Source organism: Centruroides vittatus, unplaced genomic scaffold, assembly GCF_030686945.1.
Source record: "Centruroides vittatus isolate TY-2023 unplaced genomic scaffold, ASM3068694v2 contig_564, whole genome shotgun sequence".
NCBI lineage: Eukaryota > Metazoa > Arthropoda > Arachnida > Scorpiones > Buthidae > Centruroides > Centruroides vittatus.
In genome coordinates, this window is record NW_027122335.1 from 1,858,019 (window position 1) to 1,875,896 (window position 17,878).

The following is a 17,878-nucleotide window of genomic DNA, read 5'->3' on the forward strand; positions in this document are numbered from 1 at the left end:
CCCCAGGGGGCGATATCGCCCAGGTTGAGAATCACTGATCTAGAGGTAGTCTTGAAAACACGAACGAAAATACCGAGAATTATATAAAAAGTCTAAAACTACTGGAGGTCGTCACCACAACATTATCATATATTCCATATACATATATATGACATATTCCATTATCTAATACATAACATCTACAGGAAATAACTAACGTCCAACCAAACGAAAAAGAAGAATACCGAGATTTCCCCCGAAAAATTTTGCGAAGAAAAATATCTGAAGTCAACTCTGTACATGGGACCCCCTAATTCAAGTTTGCCTGATTCCCATGTAGCTATAACACACCATCGAATCTGAAGAATCCCAAAATTTTTTGTCAAGCATGCCAATGAGTATAGCCCACCAGTAGCCGAGTTAGTAAAACTACTTAACATAGGTTGGTCGCGAGTTCGTGTCTAATCTACGAGCTGGTTACGTGGAGTTTTCCGGATTTTTCTTGCAAGTCTAATAGCTAAATAGAGGCATGTTTTCTGTAGAAAATCCTCCTCGGAAAGCGCTCATTGGCGTGTGTTATATTCCATTATCTATCCATCCGTAATAGAAAGTCTGAAAGACCCATAATGGCAGCTGGGTGGCATAAGCGAGTAAGGAAACCTCGTCCCTCACTACATGGTCACTCCCACTGTGGGTCTGGACATACTTATGATGAGTATGATTTAAAAACTCTCACCCGAAGTTGGTTTGTTGTAGTCAACTAATTCCTCTTCAATTCGTGCCCAAATAGCTCTTTCTCTTAAACTGTAGTTATTTCTTTTAAACTTATTTGCTAGTTAAACTACCTAGATTGCTTATATAGCAAAAAACTATTGTATTCAACAGTGATAATGATTTATTATGATGGATGTAAATAATAGAATGTATATAAAAAAATAATTTGAAGTTTTTATTTGGATACTAATTATTCGTAGATATGTTATTCTCTTCAGCTTGCTATGTCTCATGCTTCAACCTGGTGTCTGTCTAGGGCCCGGATTCATGAAAGTGTCATTAGTTATAATGTCACATTCTCGCGAAGTAGTTAAATATGACAAATTTAAGACTTCGTATCTGCATTTTACGAAGTTTTTCGTACTATTTACGAAAAAATATTAGTGATCTGACTTCGAGAGTATACCGTTTTGTCCATTTAGGAATATAGTTCGGGAACTTCAATTGGCGCGAATTGTCTTCGACGTGTTTCGATGATAAATGGAAAAGAGAAAAAGAAGGCGTCATTTTACTTTTTCCAAGATACAAGTGTTGATAGATGGAGTTCGAAAAAAGTAAAAATAATAATAGAAAAGAGGATAGATCCAACTGTTACTTATCGTGAAAAAAGTAATTATTGTGGATTAGGCCTAGTTTGCTAAGAAGTGAACAGTTTTAGAAATGTACGTAGAAGCATAGATGAAATTCGACGTAAATGAAAAGAGATTACAAAAGCGTTTCAAAGAAAAAAATAAAATTTCTAAATAATTCATTACATGTTTGTTTGTTAAGTTATGGCAACGCAATACTTGGGCGATGTGCCTAGAGATAATGCCTTCCAGGAGGTCTTTTTATGTGTAACTGCCCCTATTGAGGCGTTACAGACGTGGAGAAAACCGGGAAAACTCCATGTGGCCACCCCGTCCTGGAGAGGCACGAACCCACCAGTGTTTAGGGAACGGAACCGCTTGGCCACTGGTGGCCCGTATAATTTATTACAACAATTCTCTTTATATTTTAATATGATTAAGAGCATGGTTAACATGGTTATAGCATGCTATACATATACGCCTTTCCAAACGAAGTTTCAGTTTCTGAATTAGATAAAAAATCGTTTCCCTCGACATTCAATAGTATCGGTTTAATTCCGTTAACAAAATGTCTTCGATCGACAGACGAAATAAACAATAAATTTTTTGATGCACTATGTGATTTGTCGATCGAGAAAGCTAAATACTCATCGGCCAGCTTGAATTGTTATGATTTAAGACAATCCACTCCATGTCGTAATATAACGACGCCTATTAACAACATTTTCGGTTAAGACGAGTTTTGTGAAAACCGAACATTGTCGTATCACAACTTAAGACGAACATTTATCGTAAGTTGCGCTAAGACGCTTTCGTGAATCCAGGCTTAAGACAGTTCCGGCCCGATGGTAACTTTTTTAAAAACTCTTTCCGCCTTGTGGACACTAGTAGGGTCTCTTTTAGAAAGCTCATTATGGGTTCACCCAGGCCCACAATGGGGCGGCCGGGTGGTGAGGGACGGAGCGACTTATCCAGATGGACAACCCCTGAAAAATTCCTGGGGATTTTTCGACCCGTCAGGCCCGGGTTCTCAGAGCGGTAGGCTGACACCGTGACCATTCGGCCATGTGTCATAGCTCGAATGAAGTTGGACTTAAAATTTTACTCGTTATTGACATTTACAATTTCTTAAAAAGATCATCTCTATCCTCAAAATTAAACTCTTTGCATTTTCATAATAATTAACAATATATAATTTATTTTGTAATAAAATCTCACAACAGATGACGCCACAAACAATTTTATCTTTAATTACTAGCCGTAATAAAAAAAACTAAATAAAAATATGCTTATAGTAGCTTTATTTACGTTTTGTCCTAGAAAATTTTTCTACAAGGGTGGCCGAAGCATGGAGGAATATAACTTTCGACAAATGGAGTCCTTCAAAAGAGCATGTTGCTCTTTTGATGGACTCCATTTGTTGTCAAACTTTCCTGGTGGGGCCAGAAAAGTTATGCAAACTCGTTGCTGGATATTTTATTATTATTATTATTTTTTAATTAAAGAAGGAAGTTGTTAGCACATTATAAAAATTAAACTTATCATTTTGCAAAGTTTTTCTGGTTTAATGAGATTATATATACACACTAAAATGCAATGTTCAGAAAACAATTTTAGCAAATTATTCATACTCTGTAAATAATCACTGAAGGCAATAGCCTACTAATTCTGAATATCATTATTTTAATATTCTCAGCGCCTTTATCTTATATGAATTTGGCGTCTTTTGGGCTGGAGTTTGGTCACCTCTAGTGCGGTTTGAAAATTTCGGTAGTTGGCAATACTGTGGCAGCATCATCATTTTGCGATTGGTTTTGCGGAAGGTAACACGTGTTTGTAAATCGTTATCTGTATCGTATTTTTTCATTCCTTTAGTATGTATAGAGATGATAGTAACCGAGGTTATATTCAAATGTCGGTACCCAAATATTGTGTATTAAAAATGTCGTAAAATCATAAAATGATCCAAGTATTTTACTGTTTAAATTTTTCTTCAATTCTGATGTGAGGAAAAAGCGGATTCGCGCGATAGCCTGGAAAATCTTCATTCCTGCTGCAAATATTTGAGTAAGTTTAGTACCTGAAACGGTTTATTAATTTAATTTAAGTTGATGTTGCTAATTGTGTTACTTTTTTTTTCCTTTGTCAGCACATTGTACAATGCTTTTTAACCTATTTTTCTGAGCTTTACTATTGTATTTTGCATCCTTTTTTTTTATATTTAAGCACATTGTAATCGACTTTCATTCTAATCTTCAAACGTTTACCTTATAGAAAATTCTGCAAAAATTTGGGTTAATGTTACCCGTGGTATCGAAGATGGCGACGGGGAAATTTTTCCCCCTAGATACTAGACGCCGACGGGGAAATTTTTTTTCCCTACGTTCGAGATGGCCGCGTTTCCGGTCGCCGTCTTGTCTGCACGCAAGCTAACGTGCAAACAAAATGGCGACCGTCGACGACGACTATGACGACGACAATAAATTATACTTAACTAGATGTTAAAAGATATTTTAAACATATATATATATATATATAGATGGTATAAATAAACTTACATTAGCGTTGGCCCTTTGCGGTCCTTCGACGCTTTGTTGAAATCGATGTTGAAGACTCGGAAATACTTGATGTCGTCGTTCTTTTCTGTTTCTTTTTAGTAGTACTTTTCTCTGCAATCTTCTTACTTGCCCCCCCCGCATTCCTTTTTTTTCCGAACGTTTTTCCGCTATAGGGGCTGCTGGGACTGTCGCGGGTTCCTTCCATATTGGTTCCTTTCCACGTCCGGGATATATATTCCGTAAATGTTGAACGAAGGTAAAAAACGATCTCCTAGTTTTTTTTGAAGGCCAATTCAGGTATTTTCTATACATAAATGCGTACATGTAAGAATCGGAAAGGTCTTCTGTATAGTGTTTTGGAAGGTTTTTTTTTATTTTTAAAATATCCCCACAGTCTTTCGATATTTTGGGTGTGGACTCCCGTTTTTGGATCGACGAAATTTTCAGAGTGATTAACCGTCCTGTGTGATATTTCGATTCCTTCCAATTTGTCGATATTGTAGTAGCCTTTCCATTCGTCAGTCAATACAGTAGTGCCCGAATTAATAAATTTTGATATAATCCAATTGAGAGTATTTTCCGACCTGTCGTTTACTTGGCAAACGAAACAGCTTTTATCTTCTCGGCAAATGCCTCCGACGACCCATTTTGTGCTTTTAAGCTTTCTACCTTTTTCGTATTTTCTTTTACAAATAACGGTCTTGTCTATTTCGACAGTTTTATTTGGTCCTCCTATTTTGAACGATAGAATATTATGTAGTGCTACTAGCATTACAAATCTGATATGGTTCGACCAATCGACTGCAGCTTTGTTAGATATTCCGGCGGCATTAGCAGAAATATTTGTAGAGCAATCGAGCGCTAGGTGATGCCATATAAACGACAAAATCGAATTCCACGGTAAGTTTCCACATTTACCTTTAAATGTATCGTTGAAGGCAGAGCTGAAGTTCCAACATTTGTGGCATCTCATCGCACACGATTTTCTGTCGTTGCGATATACTACTTTGCATGGTTTGGAACATTTCGAACAAATGTCTACAGTGTGCTGTAACCCCAATTTGACAGCTAATTTAAACCCTCTGTCTATTCGCGAGTCAAGTCCAAGTTCAGTATAATCGTGTTCCAACAATTGGAAAAAAGTCTGGGAAGTACATCCCGCCCAAAATTCTTCGGAATTAATATCTATATCACTCATATCTTGAGTTTAAAAAAAAAAACTACAAATTAAATAACAAAGCTATCATTAATAATATTAACGCACAAAATGCGAATTATCTCGAAATATACAAACCTAAATCACAAAAAAAAAAAGACTTCCCTTATGAATAAATGTTCGGGTTTCGAGAGGAAAGTTTCGACGTGCGGTACGCACGTCGAAACTTTCCTCTCGTCGAAAAATTAGTATTAATTTGCATAATGCGACAGATAGTACGGGTACGCCCCCAGTAGAGATTATCACTCGAGAATCTGATTCGAGATTACCGGAAACGCGGCCATCTTGAAAGTAGAGAGGGAAGAAATTTCCCCGTCGCTAGGGGAAAAAAATTTCCCCGTCTCCATCTTCGATACCATAGGTAACATTAACCAAAATTTGATATCGTGTCCTCTGACTTTGTTTCTTTGTAACGAGTCTGCCATCAATAATTACTCTTACCAATCTTTATATCTGCATATATATATTTTGCTTAGAAGTCATTTTCGTCTACCATTTAAGCATTCTAAATTCGTGATGTATATATTTATCGAGAAATGCTTACGAGAGTCATTAGGAAAGTAAGATCTGAAACAAAGGTAAGATTGCAGAAGTGAATAATGCTGTTGGGACCTTAACAGAATTGTAGATCACGTCCATAAAAGTAAAAAAGTCAAAGGAACTATATTTCTATATGTGATTCTTTGCAAGATACTTGCTTTCAAATATGGAACCCTAATGATGCCAGTACCAGTCACCATCTTGCTTATGCATATTATGTTTGCAAGCAAATATGTTTTAGGCATGGCAACCAGTGCTTTTAACACAAATAATAAATGTATTAACTTCTATGACCAAAAATAGTTTTTACCTTGAACAAGTACTGCTAATTCTCCATGTTCTGCAAAGCCAAGGTGAGCAACAGCAAGCCTTGACTGACACTCTATATGTAGGGTGTGTTTACTTTTTACTAGCTTCCAAGCTTGTTGAGCTGACACCTAGCGCAGCCTGATCTCATACTAGCACACTCGTAAAAGTATACACAGTAATGGCAGCACAGTAACATTGTACATGGACATTGCCATCTTTGAACAAACTCCAAGCTCATTGTAAAATCTCCAAGCATGCTAGGAATGCTAGCAATGACATCATGGGTGCAAAAAGTAAATGCTGTGCTCATTGGTAGCTAACAAAAAGTATACAGGTATACAAGTTGAGTGCCCTAGGGGCGAGATCAGAGCTAAAAGTAAGGCCGCGACTCCACTAGCCGTAAAAGGGCTGTAAAACCCCTCGCTGTAAAAGCTTTTAATCACGTGACCATGATATTTTACGCCTGAGCAGGTCGTAAAACCAACGTAAAAGCGAGTTGAGCAGTGTTCAACTTTCGAAGTGAATACGACCGTAAACTGGTACCATCCACCAATCAGAAGTCAGTTAAATCTAGGTCATCGTGACACGGTGCGAAAATGGCGGACAACGAGCTTTTGTGTACGTTATCTTGTGGCTACTCTAGATCTGGAAAGATTTATCGAAAACATCTGAAAGTATTCATGTATCTACAACAAGAGGTATCCCGATTATAATAATGAATGCCTAAAACACGCGATATGAACGGCCAAAGGAAAATCCTTCAATTTAGAGGAGTATATAATAAAAAAGCTAAGCTTATAAATGCTGTATATTATCTTAATAATATAATAATAAAAGTCAATATATGAAAGTAAAGATATTACTTTTACTATATTTGTAATTATAGTATAGAGAAAACTCTTAGAATATAATTATTGTCTTTATATCGATATATCACGTATACACCGTAATAGTATTGTTGCCGTAAAAAGCTTCGCTAGCCGGACCTCCACCGCAATCCGAGCGCAAACGCAAATAGGTCACATGATTAAAAGCTTTTACGTCAACGGGTTTTACGGCTAGTGGAGTCATGGCCTAAATTCACCCATAGTCATGCACTTTGGTGCTCATTATTACTTGCACCTCAGTGTCTGCACAGGAGTAAGCATCCACATCCTCTAAAACTATATACAGTGGAATCTTGTTTTAGCAGATCACTTGGGCTGCTGAAAATTATCTAAAATCATCTGTTGTTCCGAGGATCTTCCTGTATAGCCAGGAAAATACCTATTACTTGAAAAAATTTGTTTTTTTAACCCCCTACATATAAGAAATACCAGTATAGACTATGTCCTCACTAAATTTCAGCATTATGCTTGGGCCAGCATCAGAATGTTCACTAGATGGTTTCTCAATCATATCAGCCTGCCAACTATTTGTAAAGTCTTTAATTTTAGTGTACATATTCCAGATATAACAAGTGCATCATCAAACTACAAAATAAAGATGGAAATAAAGCCAAGTGTTTAATTAAAACTCAACTTTGGGTTCATAGTCCAAATACCCAAATATTAACCAAACATTGAAAAAAATCTGAAGTTTATATTAGATGGGGCAAGAAAAAAATCCATTATTCTGAGTTATGCATCCATAAAAGGAGATAAAATTTGATTGATAAAAGAGATTCGTGGAACACTTGATGTTACTGTAGAACATTAAAGTGGGCTACTCAAAGTCAGCATGGTCACTTGGGCTTAATAGTTAAACCTGATAGTCTTAGCAGAGTGCACTGCCTGACTTCAATTGTGCTCTGAAAGTAGGTTGATTTTGGGAGATTATTGCACAAAGGGTCACATATAGATGTATGGTTCCTTTGACTTTTTTGCTCCTATGGGCATGCTCTACTGTTCTGTTAATGTCCCAACAGTGGCATTCACATCTGCAATTGTATCAAAAGGAATACTGAATGCCATAGAAATATTTTTTGTTATGTAGTAACATGGTATCTTGTCTATTTTTTCACTAATCACTGGTTTTCAATGCAGTTCTTGTAGAGGAACACAAGCTTTTTGATGCCATTATTAAAGAAGTTTTCTATTTACAAATATAACCAGCCTTCCACAGCCTTTGTCTGCTCTTTGTTGGTATGGAAATGTTTTCCATTCAAACATTGACTTCAAATGGAGAAATAAATGATCATTATCCAATGATAGCAGGTCCAAGCAGTGGCACTTATGCAGTTTAGCAGGTACGGAACGCAGATAGATACGCAGTATCGATTATGGTCAAATTTGATACACTGATTACGAATATGATATTCATTTTCACCCCAGTCAATTATTTACATTTAAAAAATTGTTTTAATTTTTTTTTATTTTTAAGTAAGTAAAAACAAAAGGGAAAGCTTATTTCTGTCAAAATGGGAGAAAGGATTAGTTTACAGCTTCGGGATACGCTAGGCGAAGGTTTAAACTAAAAAAATGTTTAAACTGAAACAAATACACTGGTAGTCTGTTGTGTCGAATTCGTTGCTTTGAACACGATTTGCTAGTTGATAATATTCTGAAAGTTTTATTTGAATATGTCAAATAGATTTCCAAATCTTACGGAATTTTGCCTCAAAAATTTATTCCAAATATCGGCCACTAACAGGGAGGCGATTAACTGGGCTCAACAACACGGTTTGTTGAAAAGAGTGATGATTTGTGATGGCAATTGTGTGGGATACAATGAAATGTCATTAGAAAACAATAATTCTATGGATGGTGTCATGTGGCGTTGTTCAGCAGGTCGGGTTTGTAGGAAACAGGCATCAATTCGAAAATTTTCATTTTTTTTGGGAAGCCATATTGAAGTTTCCAAGATCTTGCAACTGATGTATCTGTGGGCTTATGAAGTAGATAAGCAGGACTTTTTACAGAGAGAGTTGGAAATCAGAAGTGCCGATACGATTATTGATTGGAAACAATTTTGTAGGGACATTTGTCACGAATATTTTTTGCTCAATCTGATCGTTCTGGGAGGCAGAGGTCATACTGTGGAGATCGACGAAAGTTGTTTTGTTCATCGAAAGTACGAACGTGGTCATTGCGGTAGAGAACAATGGGTTTTTGGTGGTTTCGATGTGGAAACAAAGGAAAGTTCATGGTGACTGTAGACAGGCGTGATGCTGGCACTTTGTTGCCTATTTTGCAACAGCGTGCTCCCTGGGACTACTGTTGTCTCGGATTTGTGGACAGCATACAATACAGTGGGGAATCTGGGATATCAGCATTTGATCGTAAACCATTCGATTAATTTCGTTGACCCCCTTACTCACGGTACAACCAATCACGTAGAATCTGTTTGGCAGAAAGCCAAAGAAAAAAACAAATGCAGATTCGGTACCCGTCGTACTATGCTAGATAACTATTTGGCAGAATTTTTGTGGCATCAGCAATTTCAAAAGAACGCATTTCATAACTTGGTTGAGCATGTTCGTTTAGTGTATCCTGAAGCAGCACAGTGATTACGTTTTATTTTTATTTTGTGAAATTTAGTTAAAAGTTTGTTAATTTTGCACTGGCGTATTTTGAAAAATAAAAAAAGTCAAAAAATTAAAACAATTTTTTTAATGTAAATAATTGACTGGGGCGAAAATGAATATCATATTCGTAATCAGCGTATCAAATTTGCCTATAATCGATCAAATTTTGAAAAAAAATTTCCGTATCTGCTAAACTGCATAAGTGCCCAAGCAGGTGATACACTTTCCATTTGAACTTTTGGAAGTTGTATAGATAACACCCTATGGAATTTCGGGACTGAATATGTATTTGAACTCTGGACCGATATGTGTTCCACGATACCCTACTTTTGGACTGGAGACCAAAAATAAGAAAGCTATCATATTTACGATTTCTTGCATTTCACAATGCATTCTATGCCATTTTAGAGTTTTCCACTAAGTGGTGCTGCTTGTAGTTCAGTATATGTTCCTTTTTTTTCTTTTATTCAAGAACTACCATTAATCAATAACTAGTGATGTTAAACACTGGGTTGCCTGCCGGTGATTCCCTTCCAGGAGGAGTCCATCAGGAGTACGAACAGTTGCATGCCACCTAGTGGAAAACTCTAAAATGGTGTAGAATGCATTGTGAAAGGCAAGATTTTGTAAATATGATAACTTTCTTATTTTCGGTCTCCAGTCCGAAGGTCATTTTTATTGTTGAACTCGTCTTGATCCCCTGAGTTCGAATATATATCCAAAGTCCCGAAATGCCATAGGGTGCAATCTATACAACAGCAGAACTTTTGGTGCATTTTGCAATGTGTGGGTGCACATTGTCATGATTAAAAAATTTCTATATGTCAAGAGTCCATGTTTGTTTTGAATTGCTTTCCCTAATTTTTGGAGAATAGCATTGTAAGTTTCAGAAGTTACACTTTCTGTGTGGCAGAAATTTGCAAGCAGAACACCTTTTTAGTCACAAAAGCAGTGTTCCTGCTGGTATTTTAAATATTTTCTTTACAGTGAAGAAAGAGCAAAAAAAATTTTCATTTGTATGTTATTTCTTCCCACTTCCATTAGCCTTAATCTATAAAACTGCCATATTTCTATATTTTGTGTGCATTCTACACCAATAACACTTACATACTCATTTTCAATAATTGTTTCAGCATTGTAGACTGATTAAACTTTTACATTAAGCATATTCACTGGATTTAAAATATTTTTTAGGGTAATCTGAAAGTGATCATAAAAGCTTGTGAGCATGCATATTTGTAAAGATGCATGTCACTAGATATACTGTATTCTCAGTTTGAATTCATTTGTTTTTTTAATCTCAGAAATTTGGGTGTGCATTAGAATCAGGCACAAAGTTGACTTATGCAGCCTTATTTACATTGTTCTGTTTGGCAATTTGTGTGTATTAAATTGTTAGTGTAGATATTGTGCATATCCTTCCTACTTCATTTTTGGTTTTAAAACAGTTTGGCCTTTTGAACTTATGGCAAGTCAAGTGAACAGTGACCAGCAGATAAATTCCTATAGAGCTGTGTTTAGGCTGAGTTATCCACAATATTGAACCAAATGATCACTCTAACACAATACTGAAATATTTAAATATTTATGAAAATTTGATTTTTAAAACATATTTGAAATGGCAATTTGATATCTTTATAATGATTTATTGTTATATACAAATAATTGAAAAGTATAACTACTTACTGTATTGTATACATTTTATAAATTTTAACAGAAAATGAAATATGTTTGTTAAATAAATAAATATGATATTTACATACAGTAGTTTATATTTATTAATTTTATATTGTTAACTAGATAATTTCCTTAAAGTAAGGGTTAAAGTTATTTGTTTGATTGGATTATTTTATACTTTGATTATATTTAAAAAGAATCCAAATAACTGATAAGCATAATATTTTTAATGATGATTTATGCACCATACTGAAGTAATTGTGGAAAACTTACCCAATTGAAATCTGATGTTTATTTTTCATTAAAATAAATAACTATGTACAGATACACAGTCAGATTAATTTACTATCATTTTTTTCATTTTAGGTCTGTAAAGTAGGAATAATTGTGGACAATGAAACGTGAAGATCTAAAGGAATGTAAATAGAATTACATAAATATATGTATATACATAGAATTTGCCAGTATTGAGTCTGTTCTTTTGGTAGGTATGATTGCTCATAACATACATGCTACAGGGTGTGATCTTGTTTTTTGAAGGAGTTGCCTGTCAGTACATACTGGATAAAATTAAATTCTGCATAAGTTTTCCCTGACACAATCCAGGGCTTACCTTAAAATAAATATCCAATATCTTCACTGAGTTGTATATTTCAACTTATAGAATACTAGCAGACCCGGCCACGCGTTGCTGTGGCTCAAAATGTATCTATTATAAATGTATAACGCCTCCCTCGTGGGGGGAATTTCAAAAAATCCCTTCTTAGTGTACATTCTCTTGACGTACCCTATTAAAACGGAATCAAACACGCATCTAAAATAGTATAATAAAAGTCGAGTTCTTCACAGTAAGCCTTAATCCTGTCCCTCTCCCCGCAGGGAAATATCGAAAAATCCATTTTTAGTGTATATTCTGTTGACGTAACCTATTAAAACGCAATTAAAAACGCAAAAAACCGCATCTAAAATAGTATAATAGAAGCCAAGTTTTTCACGGTAAGCCTTAATCCTGTCCTTCTCCCCGCAGGGAAATATCGAAAAATCCATTTTTAGTGTATATTCTGTTGATGTAACCTATTAAAACGCAAAAAACCGCATCTAAAATAGTATAATAGAAGCCAAGTTTTTCACAGTAAGCCTTAATCCTGTTCCTCTCCGTCGCAAGGAAATATCGAAAAGTCCCTTTTTAGTGTATATTCTGTTGATGTAACCTATTAAAATGCAATCAAAAACGCAAAAGACCGCATGTAAAATAGTATAATAGAAGCCGAGTTCTTCACGGTAAGCCTTAATCTCGTCCATCTCCCCCCAGTAGGGGGAATTTAGACGTGTATGTTATATACAAACACTTGCATATTCGAATGCAACGTTGTGTCAAAATTCAAAAGGAATCGGTAGGAACAAACGTTATATTTTATTTATATAGATAGATAGAAAATGATCTGCTTTAGTCCATTCTAACAGAAAAGCATAATGTCTCACAGAAAAGCCAACTTAAGTTGTCAGAAGTTAGCACCATCTGTTGGACATGAAAGCCTTAATCCATATATAAATATATTTTTGAAAGGGGGGAAATAGTGGTCTTCACATATGCCACAAACCCTTGCGGGAGTGTATTAAACAACTTCCCAAAGTTTCATGGCAATCGGATAAATAGTGTGGTAATGCATGAAGGACAGACACACACACAGACAGACATACATTCGTTTTTATATATATAGATAATGTTCACTTTTTTCTAATCACTGGAAGAAGTCCTTGTATCTGGCCTTGCATATTATCATTGGAAAGTCCTTCAGTGATTTAGTGAATCCTTTCACATTTAAACATAAACAGTAAGTATGATCAAGCATTCATAAAAGTAGTGCTATGTCATCATCATTGTAGATATTCCTGGGTGAATATTCCAGAATAATTTTTGGCTTTTCTGTTTTTGTCCATAATTTAGCTGAAACACAATAAGAATGTCTCTCTTCAACAATAGTGTGTGTGTTCTCCATCAGTTGTAAGGTTGAATGAGGTAATTGCAAGTGTTGGTATTGATTTTCTAATGTTTATCTTTTTGCAGCTTAAGAAAGCATAGCTGGTTATTTCTTTTTTAGTGTCTTTGTTACCTTACTGACACTAATTGGATATATATCAGAAATTATCCCTACCAGGTTATATTAGTAGAGATAATTTTAAAAATGTTCAAAAAATTACATTACAAAACATTTACATTATTGCATTGAGATGGGATAATTCCATTATTGTCATAGGACTAAATGCCTGTGTGGCAGGGAAAATTGTAAATGAACATGAATCATTCAGAAGTGAAATGAACAAAATTGGGCAATTTTATTTCACCAAGAAAATGAAACAGTCAGAAAACATGCATTGATATACATCAGAATATACTCAAATGAAATAATTTTATACAAAACTTATTTTTTATCTTAGAAACTTGTAGCCTTTCCTTGTTAGTCTAATTTTTGTATGTGCAGTTTTTAATAAAATCAGTAATTTATCATATAATCATTATCTTGTATTAATAGAAGTAAAACTGTTTGCATGAATAGGCAACACAAGAAGAAACCTTGAAAAGAAATACATCTGTAACGAGCAATTATTTATTGTGACATTGTCACAATACTGAGCTGCAATTTTTAATTTATTTAATTTAAAATATATGCTCTTCACTTCAAATTAGTACTATAGTGTACATCATACTTTTCCATTAGCAATGGAGGCATGCTGATCTATCTAACTCCTTTTAGGGGAAAATATTTGAATTGAAATAATGTGACTTCCAGTTTGTATCAGAAGTTCATATGTGTTAATCAGGATCTTCTGCCCCTAAGCTTTCCGTATCCGGTTTTGAATTTCATTTATTTAACACTGTTTTCAAGAAGATTAAGGAAAGACAGTGGAAATTTACAGGTTACAATACAATTTTTCAAATTGTAGCCCAATGAAGTTTGTCTGAAAGGCTTAAAGCTAACATGTACAGTACTTTCATATCTAGGAAAACTGAAAAAAATAGATTGGATTTTATCTAGAGACAAAAATATTAAATTTATAAGGGTTTCTTTGAGGCATTCTGAAATAAAGCTTGTATCAGGTGCTCATAGTTAAATAGGTCTATTCTTGATTGTCATTATAAATACTGTCAGATTTGTATTTATAAGTATCATTTACAATCACCTGTTCCTCTGCTTTGGATGTGGAGTACAGTCAAACCTGTTTTTATGCGGGGGATAGGGACCGCATTAAAAAAAACGCATTAAAAAAAATCTCACGAAACTTCACGAATGGCTGTAAATAATAGTTTTCGCAACACAATTAAAAAAATAATTTTTTTTATGCGGTCAACAGGGACCGCATAAAAAAAGTCTCACATAGAAAATAACTCAAAACCGTACGAAATAGAATTTATTGACAACAGATGTCAGCACTTGACTGCATCGTCTGGTCTATCGTCTGTTTTACATATTTTTGTCCAGATGGTGTTTTGTTGACTTAAAAAGTAAATTATTTCATTTTTCGCATATTCATGCAATAATATTACTATAATAAATGCATTTATGCTATAATAAGTTTATTTAGCTATAATAAGTCAACGTGAGACATGACGAATCGCACGAGACTAGTCGCCAACTATACCGCACAAATTAAAAATTCGCATTAAAAAAATCGCACAAATAAAATCGCACATAAAAAGAGCGCATAAAAACAGGTTTGACTGTAATTGCAAATGCCAAAGTTTGCAGTTTTTATGGTACAGAGCCAAAATAGCTAAAAACTCTTATCTTAGAATACTCTTATTAATTAATACAAAAATGTGGCACAAATACTCAGTAATGACTGTAGCATTCACATTTTTAGATGATGACACCTAATCCTAAAGCCAAAAAAATTGACATCTCATTTTTAATAAACAAAACAAAATATTAAATACAGGTGTAGGACTATAATAAAGACCTTCAGGAATAAAGCTCCCCACTATTAAAAGAATCTACACCAGAGTTTTTCAAATTGTTCTTTACAATGCATGATAGGAGGAAAAGGTTACAATTATCCCAATCAATCTTAAAATCTTTATGATGCATTAGTGATCCATTTAACATATATTTTGTGACATGTTGATTTTGATAATTAGATGAGTAATGATATCCACAATTACAATAAGTGTCACCTACTGTATATGCATTCTTGATAAAACATTTTTGAATATTCCATAATAATTCTATGATGAATTGGATTACATTGTTTTTTATTTTATATATTTTTTTATTGATCTGATTCTTGTATATATTAAAATAAAATTTACTTTTATAACTATTATGCATTGCTTGATTATTTAATGCTTAATTTCACAGACAATTTAGTAATATATAATAAAAATAATACTACTGTGTAGCTAGGAAACATGATAATCTTAATACTGATTCTCATTTGGACTGATGATTTTGTAATCCCTAGTTCAATAAAGTTATTACCAAAGCAGTTTTGTTAGAGAAAATTGCAAAAGAAACAATGCAATAAATAGAAAATTATTTAGAAATGTTCATAAATCTAGAAAATTCAAAGATGAGTCTTCTACATGAATATCTTTAATATTTAGGTTCAGTAGTAACAGAAAACCTTACTTGAACCAAATAACCGAGGTAAATTGTTTCTTAGGTGCAATTTACCCCGGTTATTTGGTTTAAGTAAGGTTTTCTATATATACAACCCAGTGTATTCAGTAGTAGAATAATACTCAGTAGTAGCATTTAAAGTTTTGAAGTTTGTTGTATCTCATTTTATAGTTTTTGGAAAAAATTTTTAGAGGATCTATTTATTACAAAAAAGCACAAAAAGTTGTTTTTAAAGTAATTTTTTTTTCATGAAAGTTGTAGAATTCCAAATTATTATTAAAGCTAACAAGTTATAGCCTTAAAAACAAACTAAAATGCTATTGTTGTAAACTGTTTGATATTTGTTGAGTTGCATGCCTGCTGCAAACCATGCAATTTCATTGTAAATGTAGTCAATAAGTATCAATATCAGTTTGAAATTTTTCATCTTATATAAGATTAAAAAATTAATATAGGTGCAAAGCATAGTTGAATTCCACTCAGAGTTGCATACTCTTTGAGGTCAGACACTATGCTAAAGTAAATTCATTTTGATCTGTAGAAACTAAGTTTTATTTTAGTTTTTAGATCAGATGAAACAATTGGTAATATTTGAAATTATGAATATAATTACCTTTTAATGTTTGAAGGAATCAAACATAAAGTTTGGATAATTCAACAAACTAATGTTAATTCGTTAAAACAAATTAGTGTAATTTATATATACTCTATAATGCTTGAAGGACTATCATATTCTTAAATCCCAGAAATAGTGTATAAACTAATTAAAGAATTTTAAAAATTCTAAAATTGTATACTGTGTACTAACTTAAGTGGCTGTAAGACTTGTATTCTACGTATTAAACTTATATCTTGGTTTATTTTAAGGAATATTATAGCATGTTTTCTAAAAGATTACTACTGTTTGGAAGCCTTTGTTAGGTATAACTGAAAAAAAATTTAATTCTCGAAGTTATAAGAATGATGCTTATATTCTTGTGCATGTTATTTATCAAGTCAAACTTTGTATAATTTCAGGAATTTGGATTTGGGCTTTCCTTTTGTTTATTTACTAAATTGTTATCTCAAAACTATTTCAAATTCTAAGTTCTACATTCATGAAAACAAAAATAATGTAAATGATGTTAAGTGTTATATTTTCGCGTGTTAAAAATAGGAAAGAAAATTTAGCTGTAATAAAAGCAGGAAATTTGCTGAATTTATCATATCAATATATAGTGAAATCCATTGTAATGTTTTTCAATTTAATGTTTACCTTGATGATTACACATTTATTTTTAGTAGTTTCACCTAGTGCTTCATAAAAACAATTAAATTTAGGCTTTTCAATCACATTTTAAAAAATTTTTAAATTGTGTACAGTCGAGGAATAAAGAACCCTTAAGTAAGCTTTTGTAGTTACATAAATCAGATACAATATAATATAACAAACATTAAAACGAAAACCATATAAAGAGGGGTTATTTTAGCCTAAGATAGTCACATTTATCGCGATACTCGGACGGTACGAAATGGCACAATTTCATTGGTCAAGTAGACACCATTTGAAAATAAGATACTGTATGTTAAATTTTTTCATATATAATTTTCCTAACGTTAACTTTAAGAAACTATCATTCACAACCGAATATTAAACAGTAATCTGCCATCGCGAAAAACGGAAGACATTTAAATTGCATTTTCGAAAACCGCTTAAAACATTTTGTGTTGGATAGGTTGCACGTAATCGAAGTTGCTTCCTTAACCTCCTGGGGCAGATCTAGGTTTTCCGGGGCCTAGGGCTTATTGAAGTTCATTTTTACCTAACCTATTAACTATTTACTTTTTTACTATACGATAAGTGCTCGTTGATCGTCGCTTCCTCTGCTCGCGCTTCCAAAGAAGAAGGCTGATTTTGTAGATGAATGACAACAGAATGACAAATAAATTGTGTAGACATGTATATATTTTAATAATGTAAATCAATTCTGATTTTGTAAATGCAACATTTTAAAAATAAAACTTTATCTAAATTTATTCTATAAACATTCTTTATATTTGTTGTGTATCTAGTTAGTTGTAACATTTACTTTTCAAATTTAACGTTTTAATGCTTGTTATATTTTTCATAGCAAGCAATCGACGATGTCGTC

At 33.6% G+C, this 17,878-nt stretch overlaps 1 long non-coding RNA gene and 1 other non-coding gene across 2 annotated transcripts; both read left to right on the plus strand.

The window, feature by feature from the left end:
• The first annotated feature begins 3,139 nt into the window (after positions 1–3,139).
• On the plus strand, positions 3,140–11,584 carry LOC136978925 (uncharacterized). The gene is made up of 2 exons (XR_010881309.1): positions 3,140–3,389; positions 11,494–11,584. It is a non-coding gene; the product is annotated as an uncharacterized lncRNA (long non-coding RNA).
• A 4,624-nt stretch (positions 11,585–16,208) lies between these two features.
• LOC136978976 (small nucleolar RNA SNORA15) lies at positions 16,209–16,329 on the plus strand. Its single transcript, XR_010881315.1, has one exon. It is a non-coding gene; the product is annotated as a small nucleolar RNA SNORA15 (small nucleolar RNA).
• Positions 16,330–17,878: the final 1,549 nt, after the last annotated feature.